Genomic DNA, 15,701 nt, shown 5'->3' on the forward strand with positions numbered 1-15,701 from the left:
TATTAGGTCCTCTGCTATTCCTAATCTACATTAATGATTTAGATTCTGGTATAGTAAGCAAACTTGTTAAATTTGCAGACGACACAAAAGTAGGAGGAGTGGCAAACACTGTTGTAGCAGCAAAGGTCATTCAAAATGATCTAGACAAGATTCAGAACTGGGCAGACACATGGCAAATAGAGAAAAGTGTAAGGTACTGCACGCAGGAAATAAAAATGTACATTATAAATATCATATGGGAGATACTGAAATTGGAGAAGGAATCTATGAAAAAGACCTAGGAGTTTTTGTTGACTCAGAAATGTCTTCATCTAGACAATGTGGGGAAGCTATAAAAAAGGCTAACAAGATGCTCGGATACATTGTGAAAAGTGTTGAATTTAAATCAAGGGAAGTAATGTTAAAACTGTACAATGCACTTGTAAGACCTCATCTTGAATATTGTGTGCAGTTCTGGTCACCTCGCTATAAAAAAGATATTGCTGCTCTAGAAAGAGTGCAAAGAAGAGCGACCAGAATTATTCCGGGCTTAAAAGGCATGTCATATGCAGACAGGCTAAAAGAATTGAATCTGTTCAGTCTTGAACAAAGAAGACTACGTGGCGACCTAATTCAAGCATTCAAAATTCTAAAAGGTATTGACAGTGTCGACCCAAGGGACTTTTTCAACCTGAAAAAAGAAACAAGGACCAGGGGTCACAAATGGAGATTAGACAAAGGGGCATTCAGAACAGAAAATAGGAGGCACCTTTTTACACAGAGAATTGTGAGGGTCTGGAATCAACTCCCCAGTAATGTTGTTGAAGCTGACACCCTGGGATCCTTCAAGAAGCTGCTTGATGAGATTTTGGGATCAATAAGCTACTAACAACCAAACGAGCAAGATGGGCCGAATGGCCTCCTCTCGTTTGTAAACTTTCTTATGTTCTTATGTTCTTATGTTTAACTGCGTTGTTCTGCTGTGCTGTTGGCTCCTCCCCTCGCCCGTGTCTCATAACGGCGCTGAATTTGAATCAGCTGCTCCGAGTTTCAGCTTGTTTGTTATCAGAAAAACACACATAAGAACATAAGAACATAAGAAAGTTTACAAACGAGAGGAGGCCATTCGGCCCATCTTGCTCGTTTGGTTGTTAGTAGCTTATTGATCCCAAAATCTCATCAAGCAGCTTCTTGAAGGATCCCAGGGTGTCAGCTTCAACAACATTACTGGGGAGTTGATTCCAGACCCTCACAATTCTCTGTGTAAAAAAGTGTCTCCTATTTTCTGTTCTGAATGCCCCTTTTTCTAAACTCCATTTGTGACCCCTGGTCCTTGTTTCTTTTTTCAGGCTGAAAAAGTCCCTTGCGTCCACACTGTCAATACCTTTTAGAATTTTGAATGCTTGAATTAGGTCGCCACGTAGTCTTCTTTGTTCAAGACTGAACAGATTCAATTCTTTTAGCCTGTCTGCATATGACATGCCTTTTAAGCCCGGAATAATTCTGGTCGCTCTTCTTTGCACTCTTTCTAGAGCAGCAATATCTTTTTTATAGCGAGGTGACCAGAACTGCACACAATATTCAAGATGAGGTCTTACTAGTGCATTGTACAGTTTTAACATTACTTCCCTTGATTTAAATTCAACACTTTTCACAATGTATCCGAGCATCTTGTTAGCCTTTTTTATAGCTTCCCCACATTGCCTAGATGAAGACATTTCTGAGTCAACAAAAACTCCTAGGTCTTTTTCATAGATTCCTTCTCCAATTTCAGTATCTCCCATATGATATTTATAATGTACATTTTTATTTCCTGCGTGCAGTACCTTACACTTTTCTCTATTAAATGTCATTTGCCATGTGTCTGCCCAGTTCTGAATCTTGTCTAGATCATTTTGAATGACCTTTGCTGCTGCAACAGTGTTTGCCACTCCTCCTACTTTTGTGTCGTCTGCAAATTTAACAAGTTTGCTTACTATACCAGAATCTAAATCATTAATGTAGATTAGGAATAGCAGAGGACCTAATACTGATCCCTGTGGTACACCGCTGGTTACCACACTCCATTCTGAGGTTTTTCCTCTAATCAGTACTTTCTGTTTTCTACATGTTAACCACTCCCTAATCCATGTACATGTGTTTCCTTGAATCCCAACTGCGTTCAGTTTGAGAATTAATCTTTTGTGCGGGACTTTGTCAAAAGCTTTCTGGAAATCTAAATAAACCATGTCATATGCTTTGCAATTATCCATTATCGATGTTGCATCCTCAAAAAAATCAAGCAAGTTAGTTAGGCACGATCTCCCTTTCCTAAAACCATGTTGACTGTCTCCCAGTACTCTGTTACCATATAGGTAATTTTCCATTTTGGCTCTTATTATAGTTTCCATAAGTTTGCATATAATAGAAGTCAGGCTTACTGGTCTGTAGTTACCTGGTTCAGTTTTGTTTCCCTTTTTGTGGATCGGTATTACGTTTGCAATTTTCCAGTCTGTCGGTACCACCCCTGTGTCAAGAGACTGCTGCATGATCTTGGTTAGCGGTTTGTAAATTACTTCTTTCATTTCTTTGAGTACTACTGGGAGGATCTCATCCGGCCCAGGGGATTTGTTTATTTTAAGAGCTCCTAGTCCCTTTAACACTTCTGCCTCAGTTATGCTAAAGTTATTTAAAACTGGATAGGAACTGGATGACATGTGGGGCATGTTGTCAGTATCTTCCTTTGTAAAAACTTGTGAAAAGTAATCATTTAACATATTTGCTATTTTTTTTTCTTCCTCTACGATTTTGCCATTTGTATCTCTTAAACATTTAATCTCCTCTTTGAATGTTCTCTTGCTGTTGTAATATTGGAAAAACATTTTGGAATTGGTTTTAGCTCCCTTAGCAATGTTCATTTCTATTTCTCTCTTGGCCTTTCTAACTTCCTTTTTGACTTGCATTTGCAGTTCTGTGTACTCTTTCTGTGTACTTTCTTTTTGGTCCTTTTTTAATGCTCTGTAAAGCGGCTGTTTGACTTTGAGCTGCTGCTGTGTTTCCCCAATGTCCTCTGTTTTCTGATTAAAGCAATTCAAGATGCAATTTCTTTATTGCTTCTAAACTGCTCTGTACTTTTCCACGCCTGTACTTCTCCCACTCGCTTTCACTTCTACTCGCTGTCGCTGGGAAGACATGAGGCTGTCAAATTAACAGTTAAACATTCATTCAGAAATCAGTAAAGCAAGGCTCTGGTTTGTTTCTTCTTAAGCCTGGTTCATGCCAATACATTACATATTTTATACTGAAGTGTAATTTATAGATAACAATTGTTACCTAAAATGTAGTAAAAGGGAGGGGGGGGGGGGGGGTCTTCATTTAAATTTTAGCGACAGCTTAAATAACTGAAGGAATAGTAACTGCTCTGTTATTGTTCAATATAAAAATAAGGTTACAGCTCGATGGAGGAGGAAGGTCTTTGCCCCTGGGTTCACACAGTGAATCAGTGAAGGGTCCTTGAATAACACACCATATTGAGCATGGCCTGATCAGGAATTGCCAATTGAAGTAAGCAAAACATTCAATGCAGCAGAGAGAATCCCATTAGCAAGGCATTTTGACAAACACTAATATATACATAATAATGTACAATTAGTGAGCATCCACACAAAAAAAAAAATCAAAAACAGCTTTTAAAGAAAGATTTATTATTTATCAATACACACTTTTTGGCATTTTCCAAAAAGATACAACTCCCGCTACAAAAACAGCCACTGAACACACACCCATTGTAACTCCCTGAAGGGACCACACATTGACTCGGGCTGAAAGAGAAGAAAGAAATGTTAGTGGAATACAATACGATTACACCAATGTGAAAACACACCAAGTAGAAAGTTAATTTTACTTGAAATGAAATTATGTTCACATTATGCATATTACCGCTTCTAGGCATAAAGTGAAGGAATCCCTCTCTCTTCAGCTGAATTGGACCGGAAGACACAAATGCTTTCACTGTACCACCCTTCAGCTCTGCAACATACAGGAGGAGTCTAGTGAACAAACTGGACAGAGCTCTTACCAAGTCTCTGTTTTCCTGGAATGCACCGTCTGCTACAGAGGCTGTCTGATGGCCTGTTTGAATCACATATCACAACACTGCAGTGGAAGTAAATCTGAAAGAGTACACCTCGTCAAGCAAAACTTGCATCAGTAGCTCAGGCAGTATTGTTTGTCAATGGGGAACATTTGAGGATTATGAATTGAAAAACACAGTATATCATAGTAAATGTTTCTTGCATTAAAAAGTGCTGTTAGTTGGAATGAAAACATATTTCACTAAAGATTTGGGAAAGGTGAATATTTGCTGCTTGCAAAGCAATCCAAACCATGCATTGTGGTACAAGATCCCCAAACCAACGCTTCACTTTACCTGTCCTTTCAGTGCATCCTGGCCGCTTAAAGGAAAACAGATGGGAAGGGAACAGCACTCTTGCATTGCTGGAGACTGGGTGAAAGATGGTCAAGTAGTCATCTGCAGAGTTCTCACAGCTACAAAAGAGAAAGTAGTCAGGAGCACATCAGCCACAATTCCAGTTCCTGTGTTTTGTAGCAGCAATCTCATATTCCAGCATCTTACCTGTCCACAACAACATCCCACTTTGGAAAGCTAGTCCTGTCAGCAGAATAGGTTGCCCAGCAGTTCTCCAAAAACAATTCAGCCTGTGGATCCCTGCTGTACAGGAGTTCTACCTCAAAATACAAGGGTCTTCGTAAGTACTGCACAACAGGGTAATCCTCCGCTCCATAGAGGTCATTGTAGGTTGAATCTGCAGAGATGCAAGGGAGAATTTATAGAAGGAAACACACTGCTACAGCATCTACACTATTTTAAATTTCCAAGTCATACCCAATGCAAGCCGCATGATGACCGCAAGGTCCTCCAAGCCAGGATGGACTCCAGGTGCAGGATCATTCTGGTACAAGAACTCTACTACCTTGGTGTCATTGACCAGATAGTGACAGGCAACTCTCAGCCTGGAAAGAGGAGATGGGTTAGTAGAGCTTCAGCCTCAATCATAAAGATGCTCAATTTGTGATGCAATCCTTACCGGTAAAATGTGAACAGCACTTCATTCTCATAAGTCAGGAGGTTGTTGTCAAACTGGAAGAGAAATCACAAAGGCTCAGTTGCCATGAACATGCAGATTTAGTATGGAGCTGCATACCAAGTTGCAGGCTACCTAATATGGTACTTAGGATCATCCCCAGCTGCATACTGACTTAATACCAATTTCAAAATACATGTTTTGGTTATGAATATTCAGTTTCATAATTGTTAAAACATTTTGGGATTTTTCATGTTTGTTCCAGTTCGTACGTTTCTGTCTACAGAAACTACTAGACTAACTTAATATTGTTTTAGTAACCTCTAGAGGGGAACAAAGTTTTGGGTATGTTGCAAATAGACAATTTAAATACATAACTGGTGATTTGAGCTGCTTAATCAGTACTAGTTTAGTACCTCTGTACTATCCACGAGATCATCCCCAGTTAGTATGCTCCTTTCAGTTCATTGCAATTGACCAGAAAGGTCTAAGGCAGCACATACAATGCCCTATCATGCGTCACAGCACCTTTGTCAACTGGACATGCAGTTCAATACAATGATGGCATCTTTCAGGTGACAAGTGCCCTCAATTCATACAAGTAATTCAGCCAATGAAAATACAGGTCACCATACCCCCCCCCTTCCCCTCCCCCCTATCCCTTGATTCAGGGTGTTATGGTGAACCTCCTCAAATATGATTTTAAATGTGTCAATACTAACCCTTCTATTTGTTCCACAGGAGTTGACATTGAAGTAGAAAATCGCATTAATAGCATCAGACTGGAGAGGCCCGCAACTAGGATCCCATAGTGTTAGTTAACTTGAAGACAAGCTGGGGATGGATTCAACCTTCACAGCAAGAGCTGCATGATTCCATTGGCAAAGCAATCTGAAACATAGCATTTGGAAACAGGTTAAAGAAACAGATTATACATCTCCAATCTCAAAAGCAGCTATTATACAGAATGATTGGTGTGTAGGAGAGTTACCAATCATCTTTGTAGGGAAATTGCAGCACAGAGATGTTAGCCACCACAACCATAGTCTCAATATCCTTCAAGGTCATGTCAAGCCTGCTTTTGATGCCTGAAGAACTGATCACCTACAGAGACAATATATCAGGTCAGATGTTGAACCCAAAACAGCTAAATTACACATTTTAAAGTTCCATCACTTAATTTATATGTGGCATCAACTGAACTGGATGGCACAGTCATCCAGTTGGATGGCATTATGCTTGTGCAGGGCAAGCAGACTTCCACAAAAGGAATCCAGTTGCGACCCATGTTGCCATATGTTACCATGGTATGAATGCAGCACCATCACAGTAGCCAGTTACTGTAGGTGGAACTGCAAGAGGAAGAACAGTTATCGTTGCAATGGACTGGATTGGTTAGAAAAGGGTAGTTGTAGACTACAAATAGTCACTTACTGATGTCTTGGAGAATGGCTTTGACTACAGCAGGATGAGTAAAGAATGTATTTTCTGGCACTATATTCAGCAAGTAGGTCAGGGGCAGAACTTAGGTTCTGGTGTCTGGATGAGTTACCTGAAAGAAAAGCAAGGGTTTGTAGATTAAACCCAAAGTCTGTCAGCAACCAACACATCCAAAGAAGGCAAGTGTTTTCAAAGGACAACCAGATGGTTGAACAGGTTGGATGGTACCTTTTGCTTCACATTGGGGCCTTCAAATGGCACCTGGAGAGTATAGGTCTTGGAGCCATTGGGAAAGACATGCTCCTGGACATTATAACCTTTTAGGTTGACTTCTGGCACAGTTAAAGTCTCTGGTCCAACTAGAATTTTGACAAGCTCCACATCAGGCAGGAATGTCCCCAGGGTCACATTGAACACTTGGTCTTTAGAAACAGTGTCTGAAAAAACAAAGCATGCAGTTAAATGAAGGATATGAAGTGCAGCACTGCAACAAATCCCTTTGATTTACTGCAGGAGGACAAGTTCTACTGTTTGTAACAACTGGTGGCCGAGGCATGAAAGGAGTGGTTATTGGATGAAATATTGTGTACTTGGTATTCTTAGGCCCATCTTGACAGGTATGCTCCAGCATTGGTTGAATAGAGTAAGAAGCTGACATAGGTGTTGTCCAGTACATGGCTCTGAAAGCACAGAAGCATTTTGGAGGCAAGCTTTAAAAATGAGAAGGATTTAGAAGATGAACTTCTACATACCTTGCAATATCCACCATCAGCTCCCATAGGAATTTTTACACTGATTAGCTGGGGACCAACATCCAGTTTATAATCTCTATTATGAACTGCTGCAGGGTCAAGCTTGCGGCCATCAACTCCCATTTGAACATCAAGGGTAGTAATTTGTGGTGTAGGAACAGAGGTAGAACACAGGGAACATTCCATGTAATCATCTCTTCTGTGAAGGCTGTTCCATCTGACAAAGAAAGGGACACCATAGACTTGGTATAGAAAATATATACTTAGGCTAGAAGAGTTCTTGAGCACCGTTCCCTTCACAGTTTGGATATACTGTACTAAAGAACAATGAAGCCTAGACTACTTACCACCTGAGGCTGGCTTTCTGTGGAGTTGAATGCAGCTCTAACCAGAATTTGAGTTGGTGTAGTGTTTATGCCATAGCCATTTGTCATGGCCTGAGCAACAGTCATAGCCTTCTTTCTATTTGTTGGGAGTTGGAACACAATTTTCCAGATGCTATTGTCAGCAGCAGTTGCCTAGTAGGAGAAAATCTCATTAGAACAGGCAGTTTGAACACAAAGCATCCCCCAGTCTAAAGGATTTATCATAGCAAATGTATTGTTTAATAAACATGAACTAAAACTGAAGACTGAAAGTTTAACAAGGTAGCACTGAAACAGTTATATGTTCACCAGGCATCTCTAATGTAACAGAGTAAATCCTCAAATGTAACTGTGTACAAAAGAGCCCACATGAAAGCATGTGATCTGTATCTGATACAGGCAGAGTTTACAGCCATTCATTTTTACTGGACAGTAGTAAAACTGAATACATCACTGTACCAGACTGTAGGACAACAGCTGAAATTGTACCTATGAAGCAGTCTGCAAAAGGTAAATATCAGAACCCATTTAACATGAAGAGTTTCTAACCCTGCACATATGAAGTCACTACCTCAATGGTTGAAATACAAAGCTTACACACTGGCAGCATTGCAAAAAAAAAAAAAAATGTAAAAAAGCAAGAAAGGATTGACCTCCATGTGACAGGATGGTTGCAGTGCACAGGTGTGTGGTGATGCACGGACCAGGAAGAAGTGAGACAACACACCGAGACGTGGAGTTTTGGTGAAGCTGAGCAGGTGCTCAGCATTTAATAAATGAACAAACAGAAAATAAGAAGGGTGGACTAAACAAACAGAACACAGGACACGGCACTGGCAGCCAAAACAAACAGCCAAACAAAATTGAATTAACACTAAACGAAACAGACCCTAGTGGACGAACAGACAAACACGGTGAGTTTAATTCATTATTTACTTTTACTTCGCTTTTTATTTTCTCCGTCTCTACACCCATTCTCCACTCACCGAACACACAACCCTGAGTGAGTGAAAACATGCTGCTTTTATGCAGCTGTACTGAGACTCGATTGCTAATCAATCATTCAATTGGAGTCTCGGTACAACTGCACGTGAATTAATTAGTGCACTCCCGTGACACACATTATTACATTTTATCTGCACGTGAAGTGTTGTGCAACCCTCCTGCCTAAATACAAATCTACATTTTACATTACTTGTGTTCATGACCCACATTATATCCCTTGCATCTGTACATAGACACCCATATTACACACACAACATATAAACATAAAGACGCACAGGGGCAGGCACACTGCCACACTCCACAATCAAATTTCAAAGGAATCACAGAACACAGCCAATGCCTCAAATGTCACACAATTCTAATAAGGCAGCCATCTTGGGAGACAGGTTAAAGTTAAGGGGACGTTAGATTTTGCTTCCACTAGATGAGACAGTAGAGTAGACCTCAATAGGCAAGACCAAGGGGATGTGAATGAATCAAATACAAAGTCACATTATTTTACCTCAGGGTATGCAAGGGACCAATCAGGATCATCTTGAACAAAGTCTGGCTCAAAAAGTGGCACACCTCTTCTCGCAGAAACCTTGCAGATAATTGAGGTTAGTCAGGAATGAAGCACTTCTGTAGTGAATTTAAAAAAATGTACAAGTTATACTGAAGACCATTAGTCGTGTCCTGACAGCCCTTACCTCCATGTAGTTTGTTTCACACAGAATCTCCCTCTCTGCCCATGGAGAATAGGGGCACATCATGCTCTGAACATAGGAGGAAGCTGAAGTCATAGCACTGTTTGAGAAGACATTAATTTGTACTGTCAGCTTGTATGTCTCATTATTCTGGAAACAATGGCTAAAGTTAGTCTTAGCATGTCGCCATTAGAAACAAGTTTACAAGAAATAAAATGAAGACTTACTGTATTCTGAGCAAAGCAGCTCAGCACAGAAGCAAGTAACTTGGCATTTCCCAAGAAGTCAACGGTTAAGCTATATCCACACTGTGTGGCCAGTCTTGGAGAGAGGGACACAAGCTCCCCCTTATTGTCTATGGAAAGAAATTCAGGTGGGCTTTTAAGAAACTATAAATGTCATCAAGCAAGGTGGAAAGATAACAGCTACTTCTTGCAATTGTGTAAGAAATATTTATATTAATAGAAATACAGCCATTCAGAACACTAAGTTTATGGTGGTTGATGCAATACAGATCAGGTGTACTCTGTACTTAATTCAGATTATTACATTATGAATCAACAGTCTTTGTACATCAAAAGCTTTCCATTCAAGAAACAGTCACTCACCAATAACATTGATGCGAAAATACTTTCCCACAAAAGAATTCTCCAACATCATCATCATAACACTCCCTTGACATTCTGTCCTCACCAAGCCTGCGGAAGACAACAGTACCTAAACACAACCAGCAAATAAATAGGAAGCCAAAAGCACAGCTCTGCCGAAGCGACCTTTATCGCACCTAGAGGGGGGTTCTGCGTCCAAACTTCAGCGGCTAACACTGCCAACAGCAATGTTATTCTGCATTGAAAAAACAGACTAAAGTGAGAAATACACACAATAAAATTAACATTTCAAAACTAGAGAAAAGATCAGCAGTTATCCAAATCTAAGACAACACGGCATCATTAAATCCAAGGCAGACCCGACCGTAAACTACTTTCTTCATTCTAAAGAAATAACAATAAAAACAAAACGGCCAGTAGTTGAGTTTGGTGTTCCTTCTTCTAGTTAAATCTATAAGGTGCATTCCATCTATTATTTTAGATGATTAGCAACCTCTATCTGTAGTCTTTTGTTTGCCTATGTTTTACTTTATTTTTCTGTCATCTTTATTATTTATAACTTCCCTTCTTTTCCTGTTTCCTTTTATATTTCATCAGTATATTTTCTCTTTTCAGTCTCCCTTCCTCTTTCCCTTTTCCCAGTAAGTTCTTTATGTTGACCTCGTACGCCTCCATTTCTCTCAGCCTCCTCTCCATTCTCCTTCTCTGCTCCTCATATTTCCCACATTTTAATAAATAATGTTCTACTGTTTCTGCAACTTTACATTTTTCACACTTTCCATCGTCATGTTTCCCCATTCTTAATAGGTGTTCATTTAAAGAACTATGCCCAATCCTTAACCTATCCAACGCTCTTTCCTCTTTCCTTCCCAATCCTTTATTCACCCAACTATTATTCACCTCTTTCTGGATATTATGATAAAACCTTCCTTTTATGCTTTCATCCCATCTCTCCTGCCATGCTTTTACTATAATTTTTTTCACAGACTCCCATTTCCTGCGACCCCAGAGGAATCACTAAATCAAGCTCCTCTCTTTAACCCATTGTTTGCTGCAAGAGCTACCTTCTCATTACTCAGAATGCCAGAGTGTGTACTTATTGCATGCCATGTGTGTTTACCCACATTAAACACACAACATATAAACATAAAGACACACAGGGGCAGGCACACTGCCACACTCCACAATCAATCAAATGATTCAAAGGAATCACAAAACACAGCCAATGCCTCAAATGTCACAGAGTGACCAGGAATCCAAACTAAAATCACTTCTATCCCCATTATAGTACATTCCTTATAGTGTTGTATTATTTCAAATATGATATGTCTTCTATTAGTAAATTCCCTTTTCAATGCAATAAGTACACTTATTGCATTGAAAAGGGAATTTACTAATAGAATCTGAAAATATGACTGTTTTTTAGGCTTTATTTCAGTTATTTTAACTATTGCCAATAGTATCCCTACCATTTCTGCAGCATACACTGGTACTTGGTCTGATATCCTTGCTATTTTACAGATATCCAATTCTGGGATATAATACGCTATTGCCACCATCCCTGTTTTTGGATCCTTGGATCCATATGCCACCATCTGTATATATATATATATATATATATATATATATATATATATATATATATATATATATACATAGTGTCTCCACACTCTTCTCCTCTACAAAAGCTTGACTCTTTCTTTTCAATTACATTGTTTCCCCTCCTTTCTTCACTTGCTCATTCAATTCTATACAACAATTTGGTTTTTCCACCAACCATCTGGGTAACACATTTATATTAACATGCTCTACCAATTTGTTCAATTCCCAATTCCTTATCTATTTTTGCACCCAATAACCCAATGTGCCCCCATTTGTTTCCCACCTCTCCTTTTTATAATGATTAATCCACCTATGTTACAAGCTTTTCCTAGGAGGAAATTCTATATGCATAGAGTTAGCGTTTATCCATACTTTATACATAAAAATGTTCTCCTTAATTCCAATGGCATCTCATTTATCAAAACCTGCAATATTTCTTGGAGCAGATTCCATGGCTCCTATACATATCCGTATTGCTTTAGCTTGCAAATTATCCAGTTTTTCCATCTTACTTTTACATGTTCCCACTAGAATCTGACTTCCATAACCTATTACTCTCCTAATGAACCCGCTGTATATCATCAACATACTGCTTTTATTTGCTTCCCAACTCGTTCCTGAAATAATTCTTAGGATATTTATCTTTCCTTTAACATTTATCTATTATAGTATTTATTTGTTTTTCCAAGTTAATTTTTTATCAAACCACACTCCCAAGTATCTAAATTCCTCCATCTTTAAGAATCTTATCTTGGTATAATAAATTTATCTTCTCCTGTTCTCTTCTCCGTCGTAAAAATAACAACACCTCTGTTTTTGTTACTGATATTTTAAAACCCCACTTAATTGACCACTTGTCAAGATTAATCATTGCCGCCTGCAGGTCCCTCCTAACTATTTCAATATGTTTATTCATTTTATGCAACATTGATATTGCAAAGCATATGACATGGTTTATTTAGATTTCCAGAAAGCTTTTGACAAAGTCCTGCATAAAAGATGAATTCTCAAACCTAACACAGTAAGGATTCAAGGAAACACACGTACATGGATTAGGGAGTGGTTAACATGTAGAAAACAGAAAGTACTGATTAGAGGAGAAACCTCAGAATGGAGTGTGGTAACCAGTGGAGTACCACAGGGATCAGTATTAGGTCCTCTGCTATTCCTAATCTACATTAATGATTTAGATTCTGGTATAGTAAGCAAACTTGTTAAATTCGCAGATGACACAAAAATAGGAGGAGTGACAAACACTGTTGCAGCAGCAAAGGTCATTCAAAATGATCTAGACAAGATTCAGAACTGGGCAAACACATGGCAAATGACATTTAATAGAGAAAAGTGTAAGGTACTGCACGCAGGAAATAAAAATGTACATTATAAATATCATATGGGAGATACTGAAATTGGAGAAGGAATCTATGAAAAAGACCTAGGAGTTTTTCTTGACTCAGAAATGTGGGGAAGCTATAAAAAAGGCCAACAAGATGCTCAGATACATTGTGAAAAGTATTGAATTTAAATCAAGGGAAGTAATGTTAAAACTGTACAATGCATAAAAGGCATGTCATATGCAGACAGGCTAAAAGAATTGAATCTATTCAGTCTTAAACAAAGAAGACTACGTGGCGACCTAATTCAGTATTCAAAATTCTAAAAGGTATTGACAATGTCGACTCAAGGGACTTTTTCAACCTGAAAAAAGAAACAAAGACCAGGGGTCACAAATGGAGATTAGACAAAGGGGCATTCAGAACAAAAAGTAGGAGGCACTTTTTTACACAGAGAATTGTGAGGGTCTGGAATCAACTCCCCAGTAATGTTGTTGAAGCGGACACCCTGGGATCCTTCAAGAAGTTGCTTGATGAGATTCTGGGATCAATAAGTTACTAACAACCAAACGAGCAAGATGGGCTGAATGGCCTCCTCTCATTTGTAAACTTTCTTATGTTCTTATGTTCTTGTAAATATCCCCATGTGACAAAGAGCAAATGAATCTGGATCAACAATCTCCCTCTCGACCTGTGACAGCACTGCACAGCAGGAATTACGTGTCCCGTACTGAATGGTTGGGCAGTTCATTCCACTGGCAGTCAGAAGCAGGCCATTCAAGAAAGAGAATACGTCACGGTACCAGGAGTCATCGCGCTAGTCCGGTGAGCGAAGTTTCATTAATGAATTGGAGTTGGAAATGAATTGAACTAACTATCGGAGCGGTTGGGGCTATTGGTACTTTAGGGGGACGTGACGTCGTGATGGGTTCCTTTTGTTGAGGTTAATGGGTAAAAGGAGAACAGTGAAATCTGGTCGAATAATTGTGTACGTTTGTCTTTGCCAGACGGCTAATACTAATCCGGGAGCTGCAGCTTCAAATTAGTATTAAACCCGGACGTCACTGCACCTGAGCACAAGCACGGACCCCTGGATCAAGCACCACACCTGCACCCAGAGCACGCACTGTCCAGAGATGTCTGTGTTGTGTTATTATTATTTCGGGACTGTAAACCCTCGTTTTTGCGCTGGCGATACGCATTGTTGGGTAAAGCCAGCTTTATTATTTTTGTACGATGAAAGTGGTTGGAGGAGGATTAAAAACTTGAACCGTGAGTTTTGTGTCTGTCTGTGTTTGGATATTTTACTAAAATATCCTCAGCTAAATCATTGATCATTATATTAAATAGCAGCGGGCTGATAACACTTCCTTGAGGAGTTCCATTTTGCATTTCAAATCTTTCAGAGAACTTCCCCTTGATTTTTACTTCATATTATCTTTCCTTCAGAAACTGTGAGTGATCACAAAGTCCTCCTTTTTATCCAATGACGCTATTTAATATAACAAGCCTTCTTTCCAGACCATATCATACGCTTTCTCTACGTCAATAAAAACTTCTCCTTCTCACTTAATGCCTCCTTCACTTCAGTAGGCAATCTTACCAACTGATCTGTCGTCGATCTATTTTTACGAAAGCCACTTTGACAATCATTATTTTTTTAGTTTCCAAAAAATACCACATTCTTTCACACACCATCCTTTCCATAATTTTACATATAATAGCTGTCAATGCTGTTGGTCAGTTTGGTGTTCCTTAGTGTGCAATGGGTTTATAAAGAGGTTCAGGTGCTAATGGGAGCTAATTACTGCAATTGATGTGGGCACCTTTTTCATATTAGTCCTCTAATTTTCAATCAGTACGCTAATTAAAATAAATAAATGAATACATAAATTAACAAAGAAGAAGAAGAAGAATTAGAATTAGAGCTGGAGCTGGAGCTGGAGCTGGAGCTGGAGTTGGAGTTGCAAGCAACTTTACGGCTTTAAACAATTGGCTTCGTTAAATTGCTGGCATTAGTTCCCTGAGGCCTGAAAAATGTAGTTGCAGCTGTGTTTTTGTTACAGGCCTTACAAACATTTGGACAAAACATCATTATGTCCATTATGTGACTATCAGGAATTCCAAGTTCATGGACATAAGCGGTCTCTTGTGGTGAGATTTTCAAAAACAGTCTTAGTTCACCAAAACTGCATTCTAAAATAACACCACAACAGGGCAAACGTGCAAATCAAAACCAAGAAATGAAAAAATGTGGCAGCGTTGCTCGTTTTATTTACAGTTGTGTTTCTCTTAAACATACAGTTCTAGTGTCAATATCTACAGGACGTGCTGTACATCATTTTCTGTGTGTTTTAATGAAGTCTGCTGTACTTTATCTGTCTGTGAGATTTTGCTTTGCCAGCATACAATGAATGAAACAAAACAGCTCTGTTCTGAGCCTGGCGTGAGATACATATTTATACAACAAAGACTATATATATATATATATATATTCACATTACAATATTTTTCACATAAAGGACATTTCCTGTGCGCATTATTATTATTATTATTATTATTATTATTATTATTATTATTATTATTTAGGGCTGACATGAATCCAGAGCAGCACACTCAGCCTACATCTACTCCAGACACTAATGATGACGAGGGTTGGCTGAAAACCGCAAGGTTGAGAAAAATCATATCATTACAGTACAATGCATTAGATTATGACCCTAAACTGGACCAGCAGTTTTTTTAAAAGAAAATATACGTGATCTATCTGTTTGACCAACTGAAAAAAAAAGACACAAAAGCATCGTTATTGATTTAGATGCAACAATACACAATACTGTTGTGTT

General features: G+C 38.9%; 1 pseudogene; it reads right to left on the minus strand.

Annotated features, from left to right (window-relative positions):
- Positions 1 to 3,127: 3,127 nt before the first annotated feature.
- On the minus strand, positions 3,128 to 13,668 carry LOC121298425 (annotated as a pseudogene).
- Between the last annotated feature and the right edge of the window lie 2,033 nt (positions 13,669 to 15,701).

The sequence above is a fragment of the Polyodon spathula genome, chromosome 23 (genome assembly GCF_017654505.1).
Source record: "Polyodon spathula isolate WHYD16114869_AA chromosome 23, ASM1765450v1, whole genome shotgun sequence".
Taxonomy (NCBI): Eukaryota; Metazoa; Chordata; class Actinopteri; order Acipenseriformes; family Polyodontidae; genus Polyodon; species Polyodon spathula.